At 40.2% G+C, this 16,663-nt stretch overlaps 1 long non-coding RNA gene across 1 annotated transcript in view; it reads left to right on the top strand.

Moving 5' to 3' along the window:
• The window catches only part of LOC132434451 (uncharacterized), a 63,145-nt gene that overhangs the window by 44,212 nt on the left and 2,270 nt on the right, over nucleotides 1–16,663 (top strand). Inside the window, exon 4 of the long non-coding RNA XR_009521305.1 lies at nucleotides 15,831–16,011. This is a non-coding gene — a long non-coding RNA (uncharacterized lncRNA). The remainder of the gene's footprint in view (nucleotides 1–15,830; nucleotides 16,012–16,663) is intronic.

Genomic DNA, 16,663 nt, shown 5'->3' with positions numbered 1-16,663 from the left:
TTGAGTATAGTTGATTTACAATGTTGTGCTAGTTTCAGGTGCACAGCAAAATGAATCAGTTTTATGTATACATATATCCACTCTTTTTAGGAAAAGATGACTCTTGAGCTGGGCCCCAAAGAATAAATTTCACAGACAGAACTAGGTAAAGCGTTGGAGGAAGTGAATTACACACAGAAACTGTATCATATATCCAAACGCAAAAGAGAAGAGCACATTTGGAGAAATGCTCATAATTCAGTATATTTGAACTTGAGGGCCTGTGTGTGGTGACAGAAGACTGGTGGGAGAGGACATTGGCAATCGGACTGTTCAGGAATTGCCTTGCTTGTGCCATGCTAAGGAATTTGAGCTTCCTTTTGAGGGCAGTATGGAGGTACTAAGGATCCTAAAGTCGGGCATTCATGTGAGTAATGTGATTTAGAAGTCTAGGCCTCAACAGCCTATGACTAAAACTAAGATCATATTTACTGTCAGTGATCAAATCATGTCCATCATAATGACAAGCATTTACATGGCATTGCCTCTGTGGCAGCTGCTGTCCTTGGTATACAGCGTTTATTCATCTGTTTAACCCAGGCTTCTCTATTTTGAGCCCACCTGTTGCCTCTGACCTTCATGAGGTATCTACCTTGCCAGGCAGAGCTTCCTTCTGTTCACTGCCTTTGCAACTCCAAGAATTAAGCACAACTTCTGCACAAATCCCACCTCTCGTCCCCCTTCTCTGATCAGGCAAACACCTTGACTAAATCCATGTGCCAGGGGCAGGTCATCAATTTCCACCAAAACCATTTCATATCTCCTTTTTTGGGAGACAGAGATCGACTGCTTTCTAGCCCAAGAGATAGGAAACTTCTCTCTTCTCACATCTTCAGCTGTCACTGGTTCTCCGATTCTCAGTTATGGACATGGGGTTTACTTAGTGGATAGATGATTGACATGGTGAATATGTAGCCCCTTCAGGGAGTACACCATTCCCAACTGCTGCTCTCATGATCCCAAGAGCGTGATCACAAAATTTAGCCTCATCCAACTACCACAGTTAAAATGGAGTTTGATTCTGATGTGATTTCTAGTTTCTCCTCACTAAGGGACAAAAGAAACATGGTCAAACATGGTTAAAGAATTATTTCTGTTTTAGTGTAATAGGGAAGAGCTTGGGTTTCCAAGTCAGACTTTAAGACCTGGCTCTGTCACTTACTAGACTATGTGACTTTGATAATTTAATTAACTCCCCTAAGACAGGTTCTTCATCTGTAAAATGGGATAAACAATAATACCTATATTTAAGACTGTTGTGAGAATAGAATGAGATAAAACATATAGAGTTCCAGCACAGTGCCTGGCATATAATAATAAATAGTAGAAATTATTATTATTATTACTGTAGCTATTTATAATTTTGTTTCTTCCTTTTCTGCTGATTATTCTGTGTTTCACATTGTTCCACATTATTATTTTCCTAATATAAAAACTTTTATACAATAGCAAATAATTTTCAATATCTTCTGCCTCTGTAATTGTTTAGAAAGTTAATTACTTTCATTTGCTTTTTTCCAATCATGTTTTCTGAAAAATTTCTGGTTTTAATTATTACATAGGAAAGCATCTGATTCTACTTATTTACACCTGACAGACTGAACTTTTTTTTTTATTGTGACTGGATTTCAAAGTGTTACTTCTTCTGGGTATCTAATTTTAAGTCTTTTCTCTCTCAAAGTAAAGTGTAGTACTCTCTCAACACAGTTTTAGAAGTTAATAAGCATTCTATATTTAGCATAGTTTATCTTCACATTTTTCTTCCATTCATACTACACAGCTTAATTGGTAGGTTTTGTGGAGGGTTCTGCAGCCAGATGCTGCTGGTAATAAGTCATGGTTCTTCCTCTCAAAGAACTCATGCTTTTCTGCAGAAGATGGACATGCGAGGATTATAGAAATACAATCTTGTAAGTGCGATAACAGAAGTTATGTTTTGTTTAGGCAAAATTGGTAGCACAATACATTTAGCAATAAACCACCTGCAGCAGAGGTGGAGGGGTGAGGAAACCTTCAAAGAGAGGGTTATGTTTACACAAGGTCTTGGCAAACAGAGACACTATAACTATGAAGAGAGGGAAGGAATAATTCCATTTAAAAGGGTGTGTGTGTGTGTGTGCGCGCTTATGAAGGTATGGAGGCCTGAAAAAATACGATGTTTCTTTCAGGAAACTATGAATATTTGGGGGAATCAATGGAGAAAAAATAGAGAAGAAGGCAAGGGCCGTATCATGGAGGGTGTATTATATTTGATGACAGAGACTGGACTCCACTCTATAGGCAATGAAGGAAGATGTTTCAAGTATGATAGTCACGTGATCTTAGTTGTATTTTGAGGACAGTCATTTGGGCAGCAGTTCACAGGATGGTTTGGAGCGAAACTGGAGATAACTTGACCTGTAAGGAGACCTTTGCAATGATCTAGGAAAGAAATATAGACCTGAAAGACGTTAGTGGAAAGGGGGATGAAAAGGATCTGGCAAACATGCGTGTGTTTTAAGAAGAAATTGATAGGACCTATTGACCTAGTGGATGTGGGTGAAAGGGAGCAACTGTCAATGATTTAGGAAGAAGGATGACATCCTGTAGGACATATAGACAGAAATGCTGGCTTATAGGTGTGGAACTCAATAGAAAAGTTTGGGCTAGAAGTCAGAATATTAGGAGTTGTGATCAGGAAATGTAGAATTATAGCAGAAGAGGAACAGGTGCAGCACTCTGCAGATGTGACAGTCTCCAGGTAGAAAGAGGAGGTAGACTGTTGAAGACTGCAAGGAAGCTACTGGTTAGGTAATATAAAGCCTGTGGGAGAAAATAGCAGTATCATCACAGTTTTCAGGGAGGAAGTGATGTTCTGACTGAGCACTAGAAACTCTGAATAGCTTATCCTTGGAAGGAAAAACACTGCCAGTGCAAATACCTACTTATTTTTTTATCCTCTCTATTGCTTTGACTGCTCATGCCTAATCGTGCACATTGTTGTTGAACAATAAACGACAAACAATAATAACGATGCCTGTAAAACTAGAGAACAGAGAGTTTTCTCACAAATCAAAGAAATAAAATGGCATTTTCCTCTATACCAGCAAAATGATAAGTAGAAGAAAGCCCATAAGATTTGTCATTTACTGTGTCATGAAACCTTTCAATTTCTATAAAATCCAAGCACATAATCCTCATAAAAAAAGTTAATTGAAAACTACCTCAGTGTGCCTGATATTGAGTTAGCACTATTCTCTCAGTATATAATAATAATTTTTGTTTATTTACCATCAGAAGTTATCTTGCAAGTTCCATTTAACTCCAAATAGAAAAATTTCCTGTTTTAGTTCACTTTCTTATAACTAAATATCAAAGTACAATTTAAAAATATTTAACAGATTATAGAATTAAAATGTTGCTTTTTAAAAGGAAAAAATACCTTACCTAATTAAGAATTATTGAATCAAAACAAAGAAGTGTAAGCAAGGGACATTTCTTACTTAGTCATTATTACCATATTAAATAACACACCAACATTTCTCTGTGGTGAGAATTTGTTCTGACGAATTTTCTGAGTAGAAAAGCATTAGTTGGACCTTAAGCTTGAGTCCTGACTCTGTTGCTAATATTTTTAGTAATCTTGGAAGAAAAATTAATTAATATACCTAGGCTTTTGTCTTAAAAAATGTGATAAAGATAACTTTCCCAGTATATGTTGTAAGGGGATAAAGATAACTTTCCCAGTATATGTTGTAAGGGGAGAAAAAGTGACGCCACAAAAAAGACTCAGAAAAAAACTGGGTTTCTATAATTACATGTTGTTATTAATTTCGCTTTCAAATTTGCAAATATTTCCAAATTACTTTAAAGAGAAAAAAATTAACTTGTGACTTGCTAATACTCAAAACCCAAACAAAATAATTATCTAAAATAATATGCAGTATTAGCATAATTTATAAAATACAAAGTGCACAATTTAATTTTAGATATCAGAGGATGTTGATGTTTCCAGTTAAAGCTTTAATCTAGACTTTTTTTTTTTTTTTTTTTTTTTGCGGTACGCGGGCCTCTCACTGCTGTGGCCTCTCCCGTTGCGGAGCACAGGCTCCGAACGCGCAGGCTCAGCGGCCATGGCTCACGGGCCCAGCCGCTCCGCGGCATATGGGATCTTCCCAGACCGGGGCTCGAACCCGTGTCCCCTGCATCGGCAGGCAGACTGTCAACCACTGCGCCACCAGGGAAGCCCTAATCTAGAGTAATCTTCAGGGTTTGGCCATAACATATCATAAAGAATAGAGAATTTCCATGGGAATGAACCTTGAAAATAGAACCAAATCCTCTTTCCAGTCTATGGAGATTAAAAACGAGACATGTCTTTAATCTAGGTAGGGTTTGTGTGACTACTACAACGCAGCAGAAGTGATGTTATGACAACTGCTGGGCCTAAGCCTTAAGATATGGACAGTTTTCTATTGGAATATTAGCTTCTGGAACCCAATCGCCATGCTATGAAGAAGCCCAAACAGTCCTGTGTAGAGGCCCACATGGAGAACCTCATGCATAGTGGACCCAAAGTACCCAGCCAATAGCCCCAGTTGAGTTTGCAGCAGAGCTAGTACACTTGCCAGCTAAGTAAAAGAGTCATGTTGGAAGTGGATTCTGCCCCAGTTAAGCTACCCAAACTGATGCTGTGGTGCACAAGCAAAGCCCTGCCCAAACTGTAGACTCATGAGCAAAAAAATGATTATTGTTCTTTTAAATTGCTACATTTTTGGTGGTCTGTTATGCAGTAATAGATGACTAGAATATAGCCTTAGAAATATCATAGTGTAAGTGAAGAAGATTCCATAAATAAAATATTTATATTGCTGTTTCAAAGACACATGATGTTAAAACAAACTCTTTTTGCTTTTTTTTTAATGGTTAAAATAGTTCTCTCATACTATGTATAATAAGAGTAGAGTTACTACTTTTAATGTTCAGACTGAATAAAGTGGAAAGCTGGAACTCTGGCTAAATACAAAAGGTATAAGAAATTAAAACACTGAATTCAGAGTACAACACTGGCAGATACAATGTTTCCAAATACGCTAGCTGTATTAATTCAATTCCACTGGCTATGTACTTTCTCTGACACTACAGTAATGGCTTGACATGGGCCAGTTTTCATTCTCAAGTTCCTAGTTGGAACCCACTAGGATCACAGACTGGGCAAAATGACAAAGAAATTAAATATAACTTTACCTCAATGAATTACTATTTCCATCTAAACAATAGTTACTGTTTCTTGGCTACTAAAATTAGATTAATATACCTTTGATGGACAGAACTGTAGCCATCGTTGACAAATAGAAAACTATCGTAATAATTCTTTTAGTTTTTAAATTAAAAACAGTAATTTAAAAATTCTATTATCCATGCAACTATATTGTTTATTTAAATTGGGGACTTGAGAGATGGCGAGGAGGCAGTGTATGTAGTTGTTACTATATCGTGACAACCCTATTCCCCTTCATGATTGATTGCTCTAGGGGAGGGTATGTGAACCAAGTCTGGCCAAAAAGACATGGGGAAAGTTAGCTGGGGATGTTTAGAAGAGATTTCCTTTCCTATTAACAGAGGCCCTTAAGGAGAATACCTCCTTTCTTACTGTTTTTAAACTTTTTTGTGTGACTACATGATGCTAAAGAAAGTTCTTTAACCATCTTGCAATCACAAAATTGGCAGAAGGTAAAGATGGAAAGAACCCATGCTGTTTATGATTTTACTGAAAGTCTTCCTCTATTTTTGAACTGCCTACCTCCAGACAGCTTTTTGAGTGAAATAACTTAACGTCTCACTATTGCTTAAGTAAATTGTAATAGGATATTTTAATGCTTGCAGCCAAAAGCAATCCTAATCAATTCAGTAGTGCTATAAACAGCCTCCACTGTGTCTGAAAAATAGCTTGTGTGTAAAAACTTCGATTATTGCTCCTGTAAGTAAAATATAAGGTAAAATATAAAGATAAATATGTCAAAATCACCATTGATTCCCACTGGCTCTTCATAATCTTTCTCACTCTGAAATCTCCAACTATTTTGTCCTTTTATTATTATTTTTTGACAACAATCACAAATGCTTTAAATTTGAATCATTTGGGCACATGATTTATATTGATTACAGGATTAAAATCTTTCTTTTGTACCACTAATTGCCTTATATCCAGTAGATACTCAATGACTACTTGTTGAATAAATTAATGATTACATCAGTGTATTTAAATGACATAAATATGCAAAAAGCAGACATCATAATTTCCAAGGAGGACTGTATTCTCAATGTGTGTTTGTGCAACTTAACAAAATGACACAATAATTAATAAATTTTCTGGTAGTTTTATTTCTGTTTACATTTTTGGACCCTACCTTTGACTAAATTCTAATTTTGACTTCAAGATGGAAGCTACATAAGAAAATTTAAAGGCATTTGTGTATCTCAACTAGGATTCTTCTTAGGAAATAGAGTAGAGGTCAGCCTAGTCCGGTGAAGTCTGATCGAAGATGGACAACCAGGTTCCTGCCAAGGTGCCCCCCTAAGCTTCTATTCAGCTCAATTTAAGTTCACTGCTTTTTTTTTTTTTTTTTTTGCGGTACACGGGCCTCTCACTGTTGTGGCCTCTCCTGTTGCGGAACACGGGCTCCGGACGCGCAGGCTCAGCGGCCATGGCTCACGGGCCCAGCCGCTCCGCGGCACGTGGGATCCTCCCGGACCGGGGCACGAACCCGTGTCCCCTGCATCGAAAGGCGGACTCTCAACCACTGCGCCACCAGGGAAGCCCAATTTAAGTTCACTGCTTTTGGTTACAATAATTGCAGAGACATTTTGACCACAAAATCATGATCAAATAATTCTAGACTCTTCCAGCTTTTCTGTATTAGGGAAGAAGTGTTATCTAATAAGCAAGTGTTCAATCTCAAAATCTCAAGTATTGTGAAGCAATGAGATGCAAGATTGCTGAAGGGAAATCAGACTTTAGTACAGCTGAGGATAGCTGGCCATACAGATCCAGGCACATGGGCCCTGGGTGAGGGAAGGAGTGTCCACAGGACAAGCTTTTGGAGTTGGTTGGGATGGATAAGTCAAAGGATGTGGGCACCAAAAGTTAGGTCTTGTGGGCAAAGGAAAGAAGAACTGAACATCAGTTGTATTTTTAAAGTTTTCTTCAGGACTAGCCACAAGAGAGAGAAATGGGAAAGAAAGAAATTTGTATGGGTCATGTTTATCTCTCATTTTATTCAAAGAGCCTTCTTTGGAGCTAAATATTGCAACTTTCTACCTGTGTAAATTTGGATCGGTTACTTCCCTCCCTTTCTGAGTTTCTGCTTCCTCAATTGTAAAGTGGGGAAAGCAATACTTACTTGAGTTCTTGAGAAGATTACGTGGAATATATGGGGTGTGCCTCTGTGTGTGTGTGTGTGTGTGTGTGTGTTTGTAAAATTACTTAGCATAGAGACTGGGACATAATACTCACCGACCCCACCCCTCTATGGAGTGTTAGATTTATTCAGCAAATGGTAATTGAGTGCCTAGCAGCTGCTCTGCTTTGGGCACTGGTAATGCAGATGTGGGCAAGATGAAGCCTACATTCTAGGGGATGAATGCAAAGAAGTCTGGTTATTAGAAATGACTGACCAGCTTTAGCATCTAAAAACATACTTAAAATACAGGTTCTTGCTGTTTAGAAACGTATGTATAATATGAAATAAACATATAAAAGGTTGGCAAGTATTTATAAGGGAAAATACATACTAAATTTTAATGCACAATTGATTTGTTCTGTTTAATTTAGAATTTCCTATTAAAACATTTGCATTTCTGGATTGTAGTGGACACGAGAGTATGATCTCCTGGAGGATTTCGTAAAGAAGGCAGAGGAAAAGTTGAATAGAACACAGAAATGGAAGGACAACATAGAGGATTTAGATCCAAACAGGGTTAGGAAAAACAACAGAGACTGAAGTCAGTAGGTGTAATGAGGCAGAAAAAAGAAATATTGTATTGCTTGGCAGCCGATCATAAAAGAACAAAATAAAAGTAGTCTCTTTAAATTATGTAAATATTAAGCAACAAAGCAGCAGCTGGAGGCTAACTAGGAAGAAATAGCCAAGGCAGAAGCTAAAGAAGGCTGAACAGTCGATAATATAAAATACTTTTTATGCTATTTAGGAGTTTTTTTTTTTTTTTTTAAATCAGATCCAGTAAGATAAAATGTAAGCGGGACATGCATATATTTACCAGGAAATCATTTATTGAAAGCTGGGGAATTGACAAAAGAGCATAAATAGTTAGTAGTACTAGTTGCATTCAGAAAAGTGGAAAGAATTTTCTATTCGCATTCCAGTCCCTTCCGAGAGACTATGTATATACCTGTCTGAATGCATATCTTAAAAAAATTAAAAAATCTATAAAAGACCGTTAATCTAGGGGCTTCCCTGGTGGCGCAGTGGTTGAGAGTCCGCCTGTCGATGCAGGGGACACGGGTCCGTGCCCCGGTCCGGGAAGATCCCACATGCCGCGGAGCGGCTGGGCCCGTGAGCCATGGCCGCTGAGCCTGCGCGTCCGGAGGCTGTGCTCCACAACGGGAGAGGCCACAGCAGTGAGAGGCCCGCATACCGCAAAAAAAAAAAAAAAAAAAAAAAAAGACCATTAATCTGAGGCCATATGTAAAATATTTTGGTATTACAGATTCGTTAAGAGAAATATTTTTATTTTCTTTTATGTCACAGACCTACATGTTTTCTTAGTAAATTAATTTTTGAGTCAGAGCAGATCCAAAAGGCTGCAGTTGTTTAGAGCTTTCAAAACATCTGGGAAGTTATTCTGGCAAGTAGAGTCAAATCCATTAGCAAAGCAGATGTTTTCCACTGTGGCTGGAAAAGACAACTTTCTTATACGTACTGCATATGTTCCAAAATCCACTTCAGAAACAAGATTCCACCTCATAAAGGGTCTTGGGACCACAGTGGTCTCTTAGACTCTGCCAATAAAGGTATGGCCAAGGCCATTTAGGTGTTTGAAAGTCAGTAGTTTAGAGTAATCTTTTTATCTCATGTTTTATAAAACAAGAGGAAAAAGTTATACAACTCTAAGTTGCTTCTCTAAGCCCTCATTTAAAAAGTTGGATTAAAACCAATGGGCAATCTTTGGCAGGACCCCTGGGAGCTAAAAGCAGGGAAGGACAAGAGGTCATGAGAGAGAATAGTGGCCTGAGAGTTGTTCTGGCCTTTCCTCCCAGAGAAAGTGAAAGGAAGCTGCTTCTCACTGACTCTTAGGAAGGAATATCAGAAGCTCTAGGAGATGGGTCTTGTCAAACAGCCAGAAACGGGCTTCCCTGGTGGCGCAGTGGCGCCGATGCAGGGGACACGGGTTCGTGCCCCAGTCCGGGAGGATCCCACATTCCGCGGAGCGGCTGGGCCCGTGAGCCATGGCTGCTGAGCCTGCGTGTCCAGAGCCTGTGCTCCGCAACTGGAGAGGCCATAGCAGTGAGAGACCCGCGTACTGCAAAAAAAAAAAAAAAAACCAAAAACACAGCCAGAAACTACTGTGACCCAGAAATACAGGAAATTCAAAAACTCATTTTGGGAAAAATTTTCCTTCTACAGATGCATCTTACGTTCTCATATACAGATGAATTCTCACTATTAGATGGCATAAATCACGTGTTCTAGATATATTTTGCCTTTGTAAAAATAGATATAAAAGTTTAATAGAGAGAAAGCATTTTGCATTGGCCTTTTGCAAATTAATTATTTTTAGCTAAAAAAGTTCCATATTCTTAGCCAATGCAATATTTTCCTGGTTTGACAATTCAGTTTTAGTTTATTTTTAATCAAGAACAAGCAGAAATAAGGAAAAATAGAATGAAGATATTACTTATTTTTTTATTGTATCAGATAATGTGAGAATAATCCTTACAAAGAATAAGATGGAGGAATCCTTGCTGATTAAACTGATTAAATTGGTTGAAAATCATCAGCATTGTCAATATTTGAAAATTTTCCTTATATATAAAGAAAGAAGTACTTGGGTTGTCCCAGATCACTGCTGAGTATTCTGAACTATTTTATAATTTCAAAAGCACAGCCTGTAAAGATAAAGGGGGCAAATCATTATTTGGCTTCAGAGATATGGAGATTTCTAGAGGAAGGTTGCCTGCTGTCATGAAATGTTTTAGGTCTCTTTATAATGAGGTGCTATCATGGTATTGGCTACAGTACCGACAAAGGTTCTTTATTTGCACTCTGCTCATCTTTGCTTGGTGCATACACCTGCCAAAATAAAGACTCTTCTGAACGATAGGATTTGGATTCACATGTGTCAGGGAAATGTGAACAGAGTCAATTACTGATACTAGGCAGACACGTCTTCTTTTCAGCATCTTATTAACATTATAACCTGCTTCACTTATGATATCATAGCCATCTCTGTTTACTCTCATTCCTGTCTGAAACTAGCTCATCAGGAATTTTAGAGAGAGGGCCTTTGAACCTGAAACACTTTAATTATCACCTTGCTCCGGGGAATTGAGAGCTAGAAAGATATCATGCTTTGGAGAGGAAAATAAAGATCTCTCTGTGAAGATTACTTGCGTTTGTCTAAGAGATAAACACCATTCATGCATTGTCTGGAGGGGCGCCCAGAAGAGAAATGGCAACGAGCACAGATTAGCTAAGTAGATAGCTTTCTAATTCCTTTTGAGACATGTCTTCCAAGTAGCGCTTTACTTTGTTTGAAGTGCTGTGATTTTCCAAATTTGGGTATGTACCAACTTTGGTAAGTGTGAAAACACATCCCAAAGCCAGAAAAGAAATGAGTCTTATATTGCTATTTTCCATAGCCAATCTCTCCCCCATCTCATAGCCCTACTAGGAGATCGTTGAAAACTGACATTGCGTGGCTAGGAAAAGGAGCAACTAGAGATGGAAAAGTTGTTCAAAGGTGTGAAAAAGATAGGAATATGTGTCACTGAAGGATGTGTGCCAATAAAGGGCTCCATAAGGTAAGAATAGAGGGAAAAGGAGGGTCTAGTGTAATTTCTGGGATTGGTATGTGTCCACTACACTTGGTCATAGAGGAGGAGGAAAGGAGAAGTTTAGGAAAGAGGAAAAGTGTCTCAAGGAATAGTTAGCAGAGAAAGAATCGCAGGAAACAACACTAATGATTAAACAGTTTAGGGCATGTTGTGAAAGAAACATTATGGCTTGTGTATAACTGCCTGCACTTAAATTAATTTTTTCCTGTGCAAGGAGGGGTAGAGTACAAAAGGGAAAAGGCAATGGAGAAAAAGGATGTGAACCTAGATGACCCTGACTCTTTCCTAACCTAAGAAAAGAAAGTAAAAATATGTTCTTAGGCCAAATCTAAAGACAAGAAAAACTTCAGCTTCCTCATAAAGACAGGACGCATCACTGACTAGGATGCGAAAAGATGAAAAGCTCATGAATCATAAGGAAACTCAAAGAGGCCCCTGGACTTCTATTTATATACCTCTTTAAACGTGTATTAAATTATTTTTCCAACTAATGTTATCAAGCGAAATCTTCCATCTGGCTGCACTGAGAAAGAATTTCAAAGTTGTGGAATAGTAGAATCAGAGCTGGAAGTAACCTGAGTGTCTTTTCAGCCAACCCCCTCATTTTTCTTTTAGCAATTCTGGGGTGTGATGTAAACAGACTGTAGCGAGTCCACATGCACCAGACTTGCTCATTAAAAACACAAAACGGGGCTTCCCTGGTGGCGCAGTGGCTGAGAGTCCGCCTGCCGATGCAGGGGACACGGGTTCGTGCCCCGGTCCGGGAAGATCCCACATGCCGCGGATCGGCTGGGCCCATGAGCCATGGCCGCTGAGCCTGCGCATCCGGAGCCTGTGCTCCGCAACGGGAGAGGCCACAGCAGTGAGAGGCCCGCGAACCGCAAATAAAAACAAACCACAAAACGGCTTCTGACATCCCTGTGTTCCTTTCCAGCTACTATCTGTCCCTCTTTCTTCCTAGTGAACCGCCTTGCAGTAGCAGTCTACATTTGCCCTCTCCACTTCTTTGCCTTCCTTTCCCCTCCCCAGGCCACAGAGCTGCCCCTCCATTGAAACCATACTCACTCAAGGCCCCTCACAAAACTCGCTCTTCCATCTGTGCAGAGAGGCTTCAGAGCGAGATGGCTGGACTTGAAATCTTGCTTCTGTCATTTACTTTCTGTGTAACCCTGGACAACTTCACCTCTCTGTGCCTCATTTTCTCATCTATAAAGAGGGGATAATCATCATCGTCATCATCATATCATCATCATCACCCCTGCTTCACGAGGTTGTTTTGAGAATTGAATGAGTCAAGCCGTGTGAACTGCTTAAAAGGGTCTCTGGCATGTTATAATCCCTTAATAAAATAAATCTGAGTTTTCTTAGCTATCATTATCTTTTTTTTGGCTGCGTTGGGTCTTTGTTGCTGCATGCGGACTTTTCTCTAGTTGCGGTGAGCGGCACTACTCTTCGTTGAGGTGCACGGGCTTCTCACGGTGGTGGCTTCTCTTGTTGCAAAGCACCGACTCTAGGAGCGCAGGCTTCAGTGGTTGCAGCGTGCGGGCTCTAGGGCACGCCGGCTTCAGTAGTTGTGGCACGTGGGCTCAGTAGTTGTGGCTCGCGGCTCTAGAGCGCTGGCTCAGTAGCTGTGGCTCATGGGCTTAGCTGCTCCGCGGCATGTGGGATCTTCCACGGCCTGGGATGGAACCCGTGTCCCCTGCATTGGCGGGCGGATTCTTTAACCACTGCGCCACCGGGGCAGTCCCATTATCTTTCTTGATAGCTTTGTAGTCTTACTGTTAACCAGTTCCCTCCTTTCAAGCTTCCTTCCATCCCTCCCTCTTTCCTTCTTTCCCTACTTCCCTTTTTTACAAGTATTTGCATGTCTCTTTATCCTGTACCAGGACATTGGGGCTACAGTAATGAGCAAGACAGCACATGCTAATTCTCATGGGCTTAAACTCCTAGTTTTCCTCTTACCACTCTATTAGCTGCTTCTTAGTTTTCAGTGGACGTTCCTTTTCCCCCCTCTGCCTCTCGACCTCGTAAATTATCCTCGAATTTCGTCTTCTTATCCTAACATGTTTTCCTGAAGATAAAGACATCCATCCATAAAGGTATTCCAAACCTGTCTTCTGTCTTGACTTTTCTCCTAGGTCAACGCTTCCAACTACATATTAGTTGTCTTCCCCTATTACAGAGAGACTTCAATCCCAAGATGTACAACCCAGGATAGATTATCTCCCCAGCGCAGCCTCCTTTCACCATTCCTGGTTTTACCGTGTGGTCCACGGCACCACCACCCATCTGGGCACTTACATCGGGATCCTCTGCGTTCACCTACTTCCCCCACTTCAATCACATCACAATTCTACTTGCTTCGCAAGTGTGGTCTCTCTTCTCTGTTCCCACTTGCTTCATTCAGGCCTTCTTTATTTTCCTCTTTGTAGAAGACCAGCCTTCTCAATGATCTCTACTTCCTGTCTTCTGTTCCGCCCATCTAGGCTCACACATTTTCTAAGACAAAAACCTGATCATTAATTCAATCGTGTATTCATTCACTCATTTACTCACTTGCTCTCTCACTTATTTACTTAGTAACGTTGAATGAAAACCCACTGTGTGCTGAGCACAGATCATTTTATTTCTCTCTAAATTCCTTCCAAGGTGCCTCGACTCCCTTTAATTACCCTGGTGTCTCTGTACATTCTGAGTCCTCCCTCTGCCTCCACACACGCCTTGTTCCCTTGACAAGCCACTACATGCTCTTCATAACTCAGCTCAAATTTCTCCTCATTCATTCATTTATTCATTCACTCATTCAACTCTGTCCAGTGCTGGGGCTAGAGCAGTAAATACAACTGATAAATCCCTGCTCTCACAGAATTTACATGAGGGAAACAGACAATAAATAATTGGACAAGATGATTGCAGATTATGATAAGGGCTGAGGAAAAAAAAGACAAAGTCAGGCAACAGGGAGAAAGAGAAAGAGTTGAGTTTCTGTGTGTGTGTGTGTGTGTGTGTCTGGGGGTACCGTTTTGTTTTTTTTTTAAATTCTTTTCCATTATAGGTTATTACAAGGTATTGAATATAATTCCCTGTGCTATACAGTAGGCTCTTGTTGGTTAACCATTTTATATATAGTAGTAGTGTGTGTATGTTAATACCAAAGTCTTAATTTATCCTTCCCCTTGGGTGGTACAGTTGTGTTGTGGTTTTTTTTTTTCCCGGTACGCGGGCCTCCCACTGTTGGGGCCTCCCACTGTTGTGTCCTCCCCCGTCGTGGAGCACAGGCTCCTGATGCGCAGGCTTAGCGGCCATGGCTCACGGGCCCAGCTGCTCCGCGGCATGTGGGATCTTCCCGGACTGGGGCACGAACCCACGTCCCCAGCATCGGCAGGCGGACTCTCAACCACTGCGCCACCAGGGAAGCCCGGGTGACATAGTTTTAAATAGGGTGATTGGTCAGAGAAATCTTTTCTGATGAGGTAGCATTTGAGCTGAGACCTGAATGAAGTGAGAGAGTGAGCCCTGTCGATATCTGGAAGAAGAGCGTTAGGGGTCAGGGAACAGCCAGTGCTAGGGCTGCGGTGGAAGCAGGCCAGGGTGCTTGAGGAACAGCAAGGAGGTTCGAAGGTGATCAGCGAAGGGCAGTCAAGTGAGTCCCTGTGATGCCAGCCTGATTTTGCACAGCAGAGTTGAGCGTTCATTTCTCTGTGGCTCAGATAGTGCTTGGTATTACATTATGCTGTTACAACATGGCATATGGTTGTCTCTATTTATTTCTGTCTGTTTAATTGCTAATACTGCAAGCCCTCAAGGGTGGGGACCATTTTGTACTCCTTTTTATATCCCCAAAGCCCATCCCTGTGCTTGGCAGGTGCTTGAACCTTTGCTGAATGAATGAATCAGAGGCCTTTAGATGCTTTCTCACTAGTGAGCCATCTGATTGGGTTTCTGGGTTCTTACTGCTTTCAATACTTTTCTTTCATGTCACTCTCTTAGCACCTGGTATTGATCTTTCACTTGCTTTGGCTACTTTCCTCCTGGAAACTTGAATCACGGACATTCCTGCATTGATTTCCAGTCATGACTCTGCACTCCTCCCCAGGTTTCTTTGTCTTGCAGTGATAAGTGTGCCTTGTGTGGGCAACACCAAGGAAGGGCTCTACATATTGGAGCTGTGGAAAGCTCACAGCAGGAGCACTAATAAATGAAGGTAGATGTACAGAGTGGGGTCAAAATACAGAAGGACTTGCAAGTTGAGTAAAGAAGAAAAATACAGGCGAGTGACTGTGATGATTTAGAAATGTCACCCTGAGATTGTACTTTAAGGTTTTATAAATACCTTAATCTTTATTGTCATCACTTATTTTTTGTGCAAGAGTAAATAAACTTTAGCCCTTAGCTTATTTGCATATGACCAAAAGGTCATATATGCATATATTAGAATAGCATGCTTTCACAAGATGTCCGTTTCTGAAACTGGTGACATCTATAAAATGAGACATTGTATTTTTTTTTTAGAACAGGAAGTTAGAGTTGCTTTTTTAAGGATAAAAATCTCAAAAATTGTGAATACAGGTGACAGTCATTAGCAAACCAAAGCCTCTAACTTGTTGAAATAGGTGTTGTCAAGAATGCAAGCAAAATGCACATATCACAAAATAACTCTAGCGCTCCTTATGTATAATCTACTTACTCTATTTCATACATGATTATAATAACTTGGTTATCTATTTTTTTTCAGGTCATAGCCGATTAAACATAATAAAGTATCTGGGCAGGAAGGTGGTAGAGGAAGTCACAGCAACAAAATGGATGGAAGGCACACAAGAGGCAGAAGACATCAAGCCCTCAAAACGATAGCCATTTAGAGTCTCAAATGCAAGGCAAGCAAGGCAGTTCCTCCTTGTGGCACCATCATACAGGTGCATAACAGCTTTATCTGCAAGGTCAAGTCAAAAGTTTTTTAAAAAGTTGCTTGTTTGTTTTTTCAAATTTCATTTGGTGACAAAGTCTGACGACTTGTGCTTGTTTGATAGCAAATCGAATCTGAGGGGCTATGAGGCTACTTATGAACTTCGTTCTAATTTGTGTGAATATGATTTGCTGCAGAAATAATGTGTTAATTACAACCCTGCTGGGTTGCTATGAATACGTATGTGGTATAAGCGTCACGTTACCTTCACAAGATGCAAACATCTGGTTGCAAGGGTTTGGGTAAGGAATTGTGTACTTGTGAAGTACAACCCTTAATGTGCACAATGATAACTATGGTTAGTAAGGTAAACACTCTGCTTAATAAGAAAGTGTGGAAAATGCTTTGAAAGCTTTGCATTAAAAAAAAGTGTCCATTAAAGGAAAGGAAAGTGTATTCGGAAAACCAACACGCGTTTAGAGATTTCTGTGTGTGTGTGTGTGCGCGCGCGTGTGTGTGCGCGCGTGTGTGTGTGTATCCAAGTTCTTTAAGATGAAATTAGACTTGGAATCTGGGGCATATTTTTGCTGTTGTCTTGCCAAAACTTGGATTTAAGCACTGTTATCAGCAAAATTATCTTTAAGGTTGCTGGAGTTTTCTTG

Source organism: Delphinus delphis, chromosome 11 (assembly GCF_949987515.2).
Source record: "Delphinus delphis chromosome 11, mDelDel1.2, whole genome shotgun sequence".
NCBI lineage: Eukaryota > Metazoa > Chordata > Mammalia > Artiodactyla > Delphinidae > Delphinus > Delphinus delphis.
Note: the sequence above shows the minus strand (reverse complement) of the source record. Positions and strands in the feature narration are given on the sequence as shown.